The 12542-nt window shown below is 42.9% G+C and overlaps 1 protein-coding gene across 7 annotated transcripts in view; it reads right to left on the bottom strand.

The window, feature by feature from the left end:
- PLD1 (phospholipase D1) overlaps positions 1–12542 on the bottom strand; it is a 273635-nt gene that overhangs the window by 227372 nt on the left and 33721 nt on the right. The window lies entirely within an intron of this gene.

The following is a 12542-nucleotide window of genomic DNA, read 5'->3' on the forward strand; positions in this document are numbered from 1 at the left end:
AATGCATGTGCCACCAGGAAGGACCCTGAAACTAATCCCATCACATAAAACCTGAGACTGGAAGCCATGGGGCAGAGCAGTTCTCCTGGGTTCCCCTACCCTATTGCTCTCCCCATGGGCACCCCTTCCCAATAAAGTCACTTGCTTTGTCAGCTTGTGTGTCTCTTTGGACAATTCATTTTCGAGTGTTAGACAAGAGCCCACTCTTGGAACCTGGAACAGTTCCCCCTTCCAACAAATAGCAACTCTGGTGGGGACTTTCTTTGCTGCAGCTGACATCCTGACCACTTGGGGTACTCAGGGACCACTCGCCTGCCAGTGGACAAGACCCAGTGGCCGCAACTGAGGCTCTTTTGTCCCTGGTCTCCTCCTGACATGGACAAATGGCCAGAGTGCCCCGATAGGGTAAGGATCAAGAGACTTTATTGACCCCTGTCCCCTTCCCTCTCTTTTCTCTTCTTAACCCTTCCTACCCTACCCTTTTTTCTAGCCCCCTAGTCCTGGATGCAGGAGTCTGGTCAAAGGGCCTCAGCCTAGGCTGAGGGTCAAAGCCTGATGGACTCCAGTTGGCAGAGAACTCGAATTCCAGTTCTGTTCTGGTATGGTTTCTGGTTTGGATTCTGGTTCTGTCTGGTCTGCTCTGGTTTCTGGTAGGGCTGAGTACCAGTCCTCCCTTCCCTGGGAGCCCAGGGGAAAGCCCTGTAACTCCCGGGTGTCTGCAGGTGGTAGGAGACGTCTATAAGCCTACCTCTTTGGCCTCCTTCCTCTGCCACCTTTCCCCTCTTGTTTCATCCTGGCCTTCTTTACCATTTTTTCTTGTCCCTTGGTCCTGGATGCAGAAGCCTGGTAGAAGGGACTCGGCCTGAGCTGAGGGTCGGATTCTGATTGCCTCCAGTTGGCAGAGAACTCAAATTCTGGTTCTGGTCTGATTTCCAGTAGGGTTGAGTTCCAGTCCTCCCTTCCCTGGAAGCCCAGGGTAAAGTCCTGTAATATCTGGATGTCTGCAGGTGGCAGGAGACATCTGTAAGGCCACCCCTTTAGCCCCTCCTCCCCCGCCTCCTTACCCCTCTTCTTTCAACCTAGCCTCCTTTCCTCCCTTTGAAATCTTTGAAGACCTGAGATATTTCCATTTACTCTGTTAGTACTTGGATCTGAAGTTCTGTCTCTGGAGGAGGTTTTCTGAGAGACTGCAATCTTGTGTTGAAGGGAGTGTTTGATTAGGATGCCTGGGCTTGTGTACAGTGTTCTGTGTTATGATTTGTGACGGCCATTTTGCTTTGTGTGTCCACCATTTTGTCTAGATTTGCTGCCATGTTATTTAGACCTCAGAGAAAGTTGGTTTAGGTAAAAGTGTTAAAAATTAGTTCCAAAGCTAGTTCTTTTTGCACAGTTGAATTTTCAGAATTTTGACCCTGAGATGGAACAAGTTCTAGTAGTTTGATTTTCTCTCCCTGTGCCTTGAGACCAGGCTCTCAGGAACACTTATCTAGATCATCTCTAATTCCTGAGACTGAAGGAAAAAAGGAAGAAGGGTTTAAAAATTTTATTTATTCAAAATGCTATTTATAAATTAGTGAATTTTCTATTGTGATATCTGATTCATGACTAAGTTTAGAAAATGAAACTAGATCTCTCATGTCTGTCTGTATATATATATGTCTCAGAATATATCTGTGGATAATATTACTGTGGTTAATTTGTAAATGAGCTCTATTTAATTGGCTTAAAGAAAAGTAAGCACTTACAAATCAAACAATTCTAAATACAAGAAAAAATTAACCTAAATGAATTTTAGGTTCATATGAACTGGGAAATACAAATTTATCAATAAGAAAAGTAAGTCAATGTGGGAAAAAAAAAACTTTTAAGGGAAATGTTTTCAGTAAAAGGTGTGAGAAATGAAAAAGTACTGAAAAGAACAAGTTATGGATGACCAGGATTTTCTAAGATTGGGTTGCATTTAGTTGGGTAAATGGATTTTGTTAGGAATGCCATAGCCATAGAACCAACTAGGTCCAAGATGACAGAGTCAATTTCACTAGACCTTGAGCCTCAATATATGCTCACTGTGATGTATGAGCAAGCTGTGATACACCCACCAGTGCTGGCTATATTGGATGGTAAATATTACTAATATAGATATTCTAGAGATTATATGGAGTTGCTAAAAATCTGATATATCCTAGTAAAATGTTATCAGTCATGATTCTTTGAAGCGCTGTCTCCAATCTGTACACAGGGACCCTTGTAGGGCCCCTGCACTGGACTGGGCTATAGAGAGGGTGACTGACCTCAAAATTAGCTTAAAATGACTCTGAGAGGAGGAACTACACTCACACCAAGACAATAAAAAGAAGATATCAGAGATAGACAGCTAGCCCAAGATTCTTGATGTGACTTGTATGATCATTTATAATGTTTTCTTAACTTCTTGACCTTTGCATGTGAATCAAATGCTTTTCTGTCATAGAAATGATCCTATGCTAGTTTTAGAAATCAGTCCAATCATTGGGTTTACGGCTGTGTCTAGTACTTCTGGGTCACCTTGGTGAATTTCTGACTCCAAGGCTCTAATTGGTTTTCCCTGAAGAAATTTACTTTAAAGGAAAAATTATAGTCATGTTCAGGTCATAATTGTTATTACTGGGTGGAATCCCCTCATCTGGTCAATTAATAATGCCTGCTCTGACCCTGGCCATAAATACGAGTTTTCTCCTATTACTCAATAGTAATAGAGTAACAGAAGCTCAAAATAAGCTCAATCAGAGAAATAAGCAAAGTTTCAGCCAAGGAATAATATCTCCCACAATTATGGGATGGATTTATGTAGACACCACCAGGCTACAGTAATTTAAGTTTCAAATCTCCTCTACATTGGCAACAATTAAATCATACTTAAACTAATCAGTCTAGTAATACCACAAAACTGGGCTGTGTGCCTTATGGACAATGCCAATATATAATTTCCCTGAAAGATAAAGATTGATATAAAATAGACTAAGTCAGATGACCTGGAATATACTGGGCTGCATCTAATGAAAGTGAAAGTGAAGTCGCTCAGTCACTTTGCAACCCCATGGACTGTAGCCTGCACCAGGCTTCTCCATCCATGGGATTTTCCAGGCAAGAGTACTGGAGTGGGTTGCCATTTCCTTCTCCGGGGGATCTTCCTGACCCAGGGATCAAACCCAGGTTTCAGGGATCGAACCCAGGTTTTCCACCTTGCAGGCAGACACTTTACCCTCTGAGCCATTAAAGCTTCTAGCTTAAGTCTTACTTATGACTTTACTAAATACTGCTAGCTGTGTAATTTGTATTTCACCTGTTTTACAAAATTGCTGTTTCCTACATTTCCAAATGTGTAACTGAGCCTCTGATAAAATAATATATAGATAAATATGAGATCAATGATTGTAATAATGTAACTCTAGATGTGGGAAGGGAGGCCTGGCATGCTGTAGTCCATGGGTCACAAAGAGTTGGACATCACTAGGTGACTGAACAACAACAATAAGATATGGGAAGAAGCAACAGGAGGGAATATTTTCCTGGACCAAGGGGCTAATAAGACAGAGAATTTGATTCCGGTTTATGGCCTAGTCCATTAACAGTACATTGAGTGGCCTATGGTGAAGTCTGCCAGAAGTGGGAATGAGCCTTCTCAGTACAGTGGGACAACATGGTCATTAAATGCACCTCCCCCCAACACACAAATCATGGTTAAATTTATAACCATGAAAGGGCTCTGCCAACTGGAAACTGATGTTTGCCATCTACCTCTACAAGGATTAAATCATGGCCACTGCAGCTGCTGACTTTCAACATCCCTGAAAGGAGTTCAGGATGGAGATCAGGAATGAGGTACTCTGTGTTCTGGGAAAAATTTGCAGAACAGGTCTTCAGAGAGTTAGATGATTTTCAGGAGAAGATTTTATGAGTACCAATTCTTGCATCTTCTCATACCTAGAGAAACACTAACATTATTAATGGTGATATCTGTTTTAGCTATTAAGGAAAATATTACAATTGAAAGTCAAAATAGAGTAGCTACGGTTCAGACATCCAAGGAAATAACAAGATGACACTATGGGTGTGATTTCAGACTAGTCTTTGTATTGCTAAGAACTTGAGTTTCCTGAGTCAAGTCAGACTTGGATGCCACCGAACATTATCAAAACAATGTGTGTTGGCAACTAGTCACTGCAACCTTACTTTTTATAAAACTAGGCAACTGGCTACCTGGCTAAAAGTCACTAAAACTGAGCAGGACTCTGTGAGGCTTTGGGGTCTTTCTGTGTCCCACGTTTCTTGTTTGTAGGATATAGGCTTCATTCAGCCTCCTTGATCTTCCATGAGTTCCAAAGGGCGGCTTCAAACAGCTGCTGATCAGAGAAGGGAGGGGATACAGAAACAGGGGAGGAGCAACCAAGTGGTGGTATAGCCTTGGGGCAGGATCCTCTTCTGCAGAATTGGGGCCCCACCCAGGTAGAGGATGATTACTTTGGGCTGACTGCAAGATTCCTGGAGTACCACCCTGGTTGCCTCACCACCAACCAATCAGAAGAAAGTCATACATCCTGCAGCCCTCACCCCAAATTTTGCCTTCCTTTTCTGGGCCCAGTGATGACCATCGTGTTTGGCCTCCTGTTTGACCCCTGTCTGCTTCATCTCTGACAGGGTCCAGCAGTTTCAGGCTAAATTGAGGTTACTACAAGGGTGGAAGCCAGTTAAAGGTACGGAAGACCGTGACTTAGATCAAAGACTTCTGCTCTGCTAGGCAGGACTACACCCACACCCAGCAGGAAGTAGTTACAGAAGGAAGAGACCTCTGCCCCAATTCACAGGAAGTATCTTGAGTATGAAGTCTTTCGGCGGGGGGGAGCTGTTAGGGGAAGCACACTGACTGAAACCATCCACCCTGGCCAGGCACCATCGTGACCACCTGCATGAGTTGTTTTACAACAGGAGGTCCTGGTAAGGAATACAGAACTAATAAGCCGCCACCCACTCGAAGAGTTCAGGAAAGGTCAAAGGGAGATGCCACATGTCCTTCCATCTCCCAGAATCCTTCTCTTTGTCCTCCATCTTGGCAGAGCAATGCCATGTGCCACCAGGAAGGACCCTGAGTCAGAATAATTAAACAAAGAAAACCCAGAAACTAATCCTATCACCATAAAACCTGAGGCTGTGGGCCATGCAGCAGAACAGTTCTCCTGGGTTCCCTTACCCTATTGTTGTCTGCCCAGGTGCCCCTTCCTAATAAAGCCTGTTGCTTTGTCAGCTCGTGTGTCTCCTTGGACGATTCATTTCTGAGTGTCAGACAAGAGCCCACTCTCGGGCCCTGGAAGGGTTCCTTCTTCCTGCAACACCACAGGGCTTCCCTGGTGGCTCAGTGGTAAAGAATCTGCCTGCTAATGCAGGAGACATGGGTTAGATCTCTGATCCAGGAAGACCCCACATGCAGCTGAACAAGTAAGCCTGGGTACCGCAATTATTGAGCCTGTGTTCTAGAGCCCAGGAGCTGCAACTACTGAAGGCCATGCACCCTAGAACCTGTGCTCCACAAGAGAAGCCACCACAATGACAGGCCTGTAAACTTCAACTACAGAGTAGCCCCCACTCACCACAACTAGGAAAAAGCCCATGCAGCAGTGAAGACCCAGCACTGTCAAAAATACAGGTAAATAAATAAATAAGACTTTTTTTTTTTAAAAAAAGCACATACCACATTTGCAGGATCTGAAGAAAATTAGACTCATAGTATTAATAATTATTTCAAGATAATTTCTTTTTAAAACATTTAAGCATTGTTACCTATCAAAAATAGAAAGAAAGAAAACCATTTTAAGGTACCACACTCTCACTGGCATTTAAGTACTACAGGAAAAAGTCCAGCTTCCCCAGCCTGGGCTTCCAATCCCTTCCTTCTCCTCTGTACACACATCATGTCCCAGGCAAGTGAACTCCTGTTCCTTCTGCAAGACCCCTCCTGCCTCACCCACGAGCCTTTGCCCTTGCTGCTCCCTAAACCAGGCCATCCCTTCCACCTGCCCTGTCTCTGGGCACACACACCTGTTATCCTTCAGGCTCCAGCCGAAGCACAGACTCTAAGTCAAACACAGACCACATTCTTCTGGAACTGCCACAGTTCTGCATCTACAGCTCTTAAGATGTTGTATTTGGTATCTTAGCTATTTGAGAACTATAGAATCTGCCCCCTTAGAGAGGATCATTCTCATCTGGACGTCCCCATGATTTGCCTTGGACTTGGACTCAGAATGCCTCACATAGTGCCTGGCATAAAAGCTAATCAGTAAACAGCTTTCCAGGTGGCACTAGTGGTAAAGAATCTACCTGCCAATGCAAAAGATGCAAGAGATGCCAGTTCAATCCCTGTGTTAGGAAGCTCCCCTGGAGTACGAAATGGCAACCCACTCCAGTATTCTTGTCTGGAAAATTCTAGCTTCCCTGGAGGCTCAGTGGTAAAAGAACCCACCAGCCAATGCTGGGGACATAACAGACATGGTTCGATCCCTGGGTCGGGAAGATCCCCCGGAGGAGGGCATGGCAACCCACTCCAGTATTCTTGTCTGGAGAAGCCCATGGACAGAGAAGCCTGGCAGGCTACACAGTCCATGGGGCCACAGAGTCGGACATGACTGAGCACACATAAACAGCTACTGCCAGTTCAAAGATATATTTTAGAGATGCTCCTAAGGGAAAGTTAAACACAGTGGTAGGAACGCCTAGTTGAAGCTCAGCATTCTGTGTCTAATACTAAGGTAACTAGCATAGACATCTAGACTTTATCCTTACGAGATATTGCCAAATTGTCTTTCAAAAAACTTACCCCAATTTAAATGCCCAGCGTGATACTGGAAGAGAAACTTTATTCTGTTCTCGTGAACTTATTGTGATTCCATGGAAGAAATTCCTGGTAGAATATTTTACCCACCAATAATTAATATATCCCAAACTAGATTGGAAGTAATAATTTTTCAGGATAAATATAATAGTATTCTGTCTTCATCAGTCCCCAGTGAATTTGATTTCTAGCACATGTTGCAGGGTTTATTCACTCCTAGCTGACTTTATGAAAGTGAATTTTCAAAGCTACAAAACTGAAGAAAATACTCAGGAAGCTAAAACCAAGCAGCAGTCACTCCTAAATCCATCTGAAATAGCTGGTCAGATGGATCCTCCATCCCAAACTCCTGTCTACTGAATCAGGGTTGACGACCAAATCAGGTTACCTAAGCAGTTGCTTGGGTCTCCAATTCTCAAGGAACTAGAACAGGATAAAAAAAAATTAGGAACACTAAAAATACATTTTAACATAAATTGAATATTATTTGAGAATTCAAAAGGCATTTCAGAATCTCCTATGCCTCAAACAGCAACATTATAATCATAAATTTGCACTGGATGTTACCATAAAAATTGTAATTTGAGCATCCATGTTGTTTGAGCTTCTGTGTTACTTGATTACATACTCAAAATGCAAATGAAAAATTCAATTATACGTATTATATAAAAACGTATATAACACAATAGCTCAACCTGACAAAGTTTCAACTAGAATAGGTGATGTGGGATTTTCCTTACCAGTTCTCATCTTTCATGCAAATGTTTGAGCCAAGCAAATATTTCTAATAATACCCGCATTGCCTTGTAGTTATATCTCATGCTAATTAATTAGCTCCCTTCATTAACACGTTATCATTGCTTCAAATCTTCCAGCCTCTGTCTACCCATTTTTTTGTTACGCTGTTCCTATACTTACTCAGTTCACTCATGAAGTTATGCAGAAAACAAGCATTTATTGGATACACATCTCCACAGAGTGCTGGGCACCAGGCACACAACAGAGAATAAGAAAACACTCTTGGCCCTGGGTAACCTTACAGTTGAATTCTCTTTCCAATCACTGTCCATTCTATTTGTCTACTACCTGAGATCTGAGATCCCCAAGGCTGCGTGCCTCTGCAGAAGTCCCATTAATAAACAGGAACCTCTCTGGGGTTTTACTGCCTCTGTACAATAAATTAGGCTGTCTAGTGAATTTCCTTCCTTAGCATATGGTCATCAGTGTTAAACACAAACCTACTTTCTGGATTAATCTCTACTGTGTATTTTTTCCCTTCTTTCTTATGATCAAATTACTTTCCCTTGGCAATTCCTTCAGTTTCTTCACTAAGTAAATACCTGGGTGCCCCCAAGTGGCTGAAGCTTCTCTTATACTGCAAGAGCTGGCTATACAAAATACAGTGCCCAAGAAAAACTTTACAACCATAATACTAATCCAAGAAAAAATCTTATGGATTTACTCACCAGGAAAAGAATCTAAAGTATATTTGCATGTGTAACAACTCACTTAGATATCAACGGGCTGAGAAAATAAAATTGAGGACATTTTTCTCCTTTTTAACATTCCTGGTGAATTGTTTGTGTTTATCCCATGGATGGAGGAACCTGGTGGGCTGCAGTCCATGGGGTCGCTAAGAGTCAGGCATGACTGAGCGACTTCACTTTCACTTTTCACTTTCAAGCATTGGAGAAGGAAATGGCAACCCACTCCAGTGTTCTTGCCTGGAGAATCCCAGGGACGGGGGAGCCTGATGGGCTGCCGTCTATGGGGTCGCACAGAGTCGGACACGACTGAAGCAACTTAGCAGCAGCAGCATGGTATTTAATTCTCATGGTGTGCTGTGTATTGGGGGTGGAGGAGCAGGTAAACAAGGCAGGCTTATACAAGTTAAGGGCTGATGCCTCCTTTGAAGCAGTAAGTCCACAGTACCTGCGTTCTCATTTGGGAAAAAGAAATCTCTCTCTCTTTTTTTTTAATAATCTAATAAAATTCAGATAATAGGAGAGCTAACTTGGTTTTTTGAAAAAGAAGAAAAGTGTTCTTTTTTTATTAAAAAAAAGTATGATTATCATCTGCCTACAGGACAAAATGAACCTTTGTGTCTGTGAGTGCATCTGCATTTCCTCTTTGTAAGAACTGAACAGAGGATATGTTGACCTGTAAACTGATGAGACAGGTGATAGACGGAGAGAAATGGCACGATCAGTTTACCACCTGCTGAGGAAACCGGGCCAAGTTCACAGGCTACCAACACCAGCGAGGTGGTGATGATCAGTTTTTCCTTAATGTATGGATTCCTTGATCACCCATATAATGGAATTCATTCATCTAGTATGTCAATAAGCCAAACAGCTTGCCTCAGGGTTTTCTAACAGCCTGCCTCTCATTAGCTTCCCAAATAAAAACCAAAGCCACAGACAAAAATAATACAGCAACAAGTGAAACTTAGCGACTGAACAACTACAAAAACTGGAGAGCACATGGTGTGGTCTAACACGAGAAGCCCTGCAGAGAGAGACAGAGAGACAGTGACAGAGACAGAGACAGACAGGGTGGGAAGGAGGAAGGGGAGAAGGCAGAGAGGCAGAGAGGCTGTGTGTATATATATTGGGGAAGCTGTAAACAAAACCGAGAAACCGCGTGACAGTCACACTGAGAAGAGTCTTGCTGTGAGTCTGAACGCTTGTGTCCCCCTCCAATTCACATGCTAAAATCCAAACTCCCAAAAGGTGATGGTATTAGGATGTGAGGTCCTAGGATGGTGCTCCAAATATGTGGGTGGAATCTTAATGAATGGAATGAATAATTTATAAAGGAGATTCAGAGACCCCTAGCCCCCTTCAGCCATGGAAGGACACAGTGAGAAGGCTGGGTTAGGAACCAGGAAGAGGGCTCTCACCAGAAAGCGACCATGCTGGTGTTAGGGGAAGCACACTGACTGAAGCTGCCCACCCTGGCCAGGCTCTCTAGTAACCATGCGCATGAGTTGTTTTACAACAGGAGGTCCTGGTAAGGAATACGGAACTAATAAGCCACTACCAACCGGAAGAATTCAGGAAAGGTCAAAAGGAGACACTGCGTGTCCGTCCACCTCCCAGAATCCCTCTCACTAGCATCCATCTTGGCTGAGTAATGCATGTGCCACCAGGAAGGACTCTGAGTCAGAATGATTGGCCAAAAACAATCCGGAAACTAATCCCATTACCATAAAACCCGAGACTGCGAGCCACGTGGCACGTGGCAGAGCAGTTCTCTTGGGTTTCCTTACCCTGCTGCTCTCCACCCAGGTGCCTTCTTCCAATAAAGTCTCTTGCTTTGTCAGCATATGTCTCCTCGGACAATTCTTTTCTGAGTGTTAGACAAGAGCCCATTCTTGGGGCCCTGGAGGGGGGCCCCCCTTCCTACAATACTGGCACCTTGATCTTGGACTCTAGCTTCCAGATGGTAAGCAATAAATGTCTGTTGTTTATAGGCTACCCAGTCAGTGGTCTCTTGTTACAACAGCATGAAGGACTGAGACAGATCTTGAATGCTATACTAAGGAATTTTAGATCCAGTCTTTGGAGATGGGGAGCATAGAAGGCCTTAGGCCAACCAGTGTCTTAGGAAGAGCATTCTGTGAAGCTGGAGGCAGAGAATTATCATATTCCAGTATTTTATGCACTAAGGGCCTACCTAGGCAGTGCCTACAGTGAGAATGGAAAGGAGGCATCAAGGAAGAAGTTAGTAATGAACTGAGCTGGGAGGCAGGGATGCAGGAAGTTAAAGACGACCACAATTCTTACTTAAACAAGGAGGTGTGGGCAACACCATTTCCAGAGGTCTGCAAAGGCAAAATAGAGGGTGGAGGGAAAGTGGAGTGTCATGGCACCAACTTCAAGAGGACAGGGGTGTAGGTCAGCAGGCTGAACAGGAACCCACAATGGACCAGCTGAACACTGTAGCGAGGTCACTGGGTTAGGCAGTTCAGCGTCATGGTGATCAGAAGAGATAGAAAACAGAGCAAAGTGGTGGAGCAGGAGAGGGCCCTATTTGAGAGTGACAGTCAGGGAGGGCCTCTCTGATAGGTGCTATGCAGATACAGCCCTAGAGGAAGTGAGGATGCAAACCCCACTGTAGAGGAAAACCTCTGGTTCTCACTAACTGCAGCAACATTCACTGCGCTTCTCAGAATACACGCCCACTTCTTAGAAGAGTTTAGCAACTTGACCTCTGGCTACTGTGAAACCAGCCCTTAAGAAAATCTGCTCTCCCGTGGAATGTTCAAAATATGTTCTCAAAGCCTTCTTTACAGATACGGTCACTTCCCTCCCTCCCATAACGTGGATGCCCACACACATGTATGTTAGCACAGATGGCTTCATGCCTTCTGAGCTCACAGTCAAGATGGCACCACAAAGGCCAGAGAATGACCTCATCAACCTCTCCACCCTCCCGGCATCAAGGTGTCCAAGAAAGCCTCCTTTTACCTGGGACTGCCAGTGCCCAGCACTGAGCTTGGCACAAAGTAAAAGTTCCATAAATACTGGCTAAGTAAATGAATGAAAGCCCCAATTCTGTGCTACCTCTGAGGGAATTACATACATAAATTGGTAGAAAATCCCATAATGAAGACCTCATGTGTATTCTCCTCACAAAATTAAGACCAAATGTTTGCCATCTCTGCCTTGATCAAATGTCACCAATTTCTGCTTTCATATGAATTTAAATCAGACAACAGAACTGAGTTTTTCAAATTCTTCATTTGTCTTAAAATATTCACATCTATATTTACTATTTAATACAAAAGAATACAGAGTTCTTAAATTAGTGATGATCAATGCCCAACTTGGTGAATATACTAAGATTCATTGAATTGTACTATGTAAAAGGGTGGACTTCATGGTCTGTGAATTGTATCTCGATAAAGCTATTACTTAAATAAGAGAATAGCAGATTATTTCAACAAAAGATTAAAAAACTGGACATCTTAGGGTAATATACAACCATGATACATACAATTAACACTGCTGTATGTAATACATAAAAGTGGTTAATAGATTAATTCTAAGAGTTTCCATCACAAATTTTTTCCCTATTTCTGTAATTGTTTACTTGTATGAGATGATGAATGTTCACTAAACTTATTGTGGCAATCATTTCATGATATACATGAGTCAAATCGTTATGCTGTATACCTTAAACTTATTTAGTACTGTTATGTTAGTTATATGTCAACAAAATTGAAAAGAAAAACCTGAACAGCTCACCATTAGTTTCAAAAGCAAATCTTAAGTTCTCTTAACTTTGATGAGTTCATAATGACTCCAATGAGCCTAAAGACTCTTTACTTGCCTAATAAAACATCAAAAATAAAGTTTTAACTATCTATGAGAAACAGAGAAGGAAAACAAAGCAGAAAAATAATTAAAATGCCAAGTTCTCATTTTAGCTGCCAAAGCATCAGCGCATCAGTCTACCTTCTGCCAGAATACAAGAAATAAACTCTGATTTGTTTTTACCCTCTCTCTCTCTCTAGGTGACAACTGAGGAATAGCATATGATGGCTTTGTGATGTGTCAGCTTGGCTTAGTGGCACTACATTCCCCTGAATTCCCTTTCTTACGTGTCTCCAGTTGGGTTAGCTATGAGGGATAATGACTCCTGAGAGCTGGGGAAAAGGTAGGCAGCAGCT

This window comes from Bos grunniens, chromosome 1 (assembly GCF_055505025.1).
Source record: "Bos grunniens cultivar Pamir isolate PY7600 chromosome 1, Bosgru_T2T1.0, whole genome shotgun sequence".
NCBI lineage: Eukaryota > Metazoa > Chordata > Mammalia > Artiodactyla > Bovidae > Bos > Bos grunniens.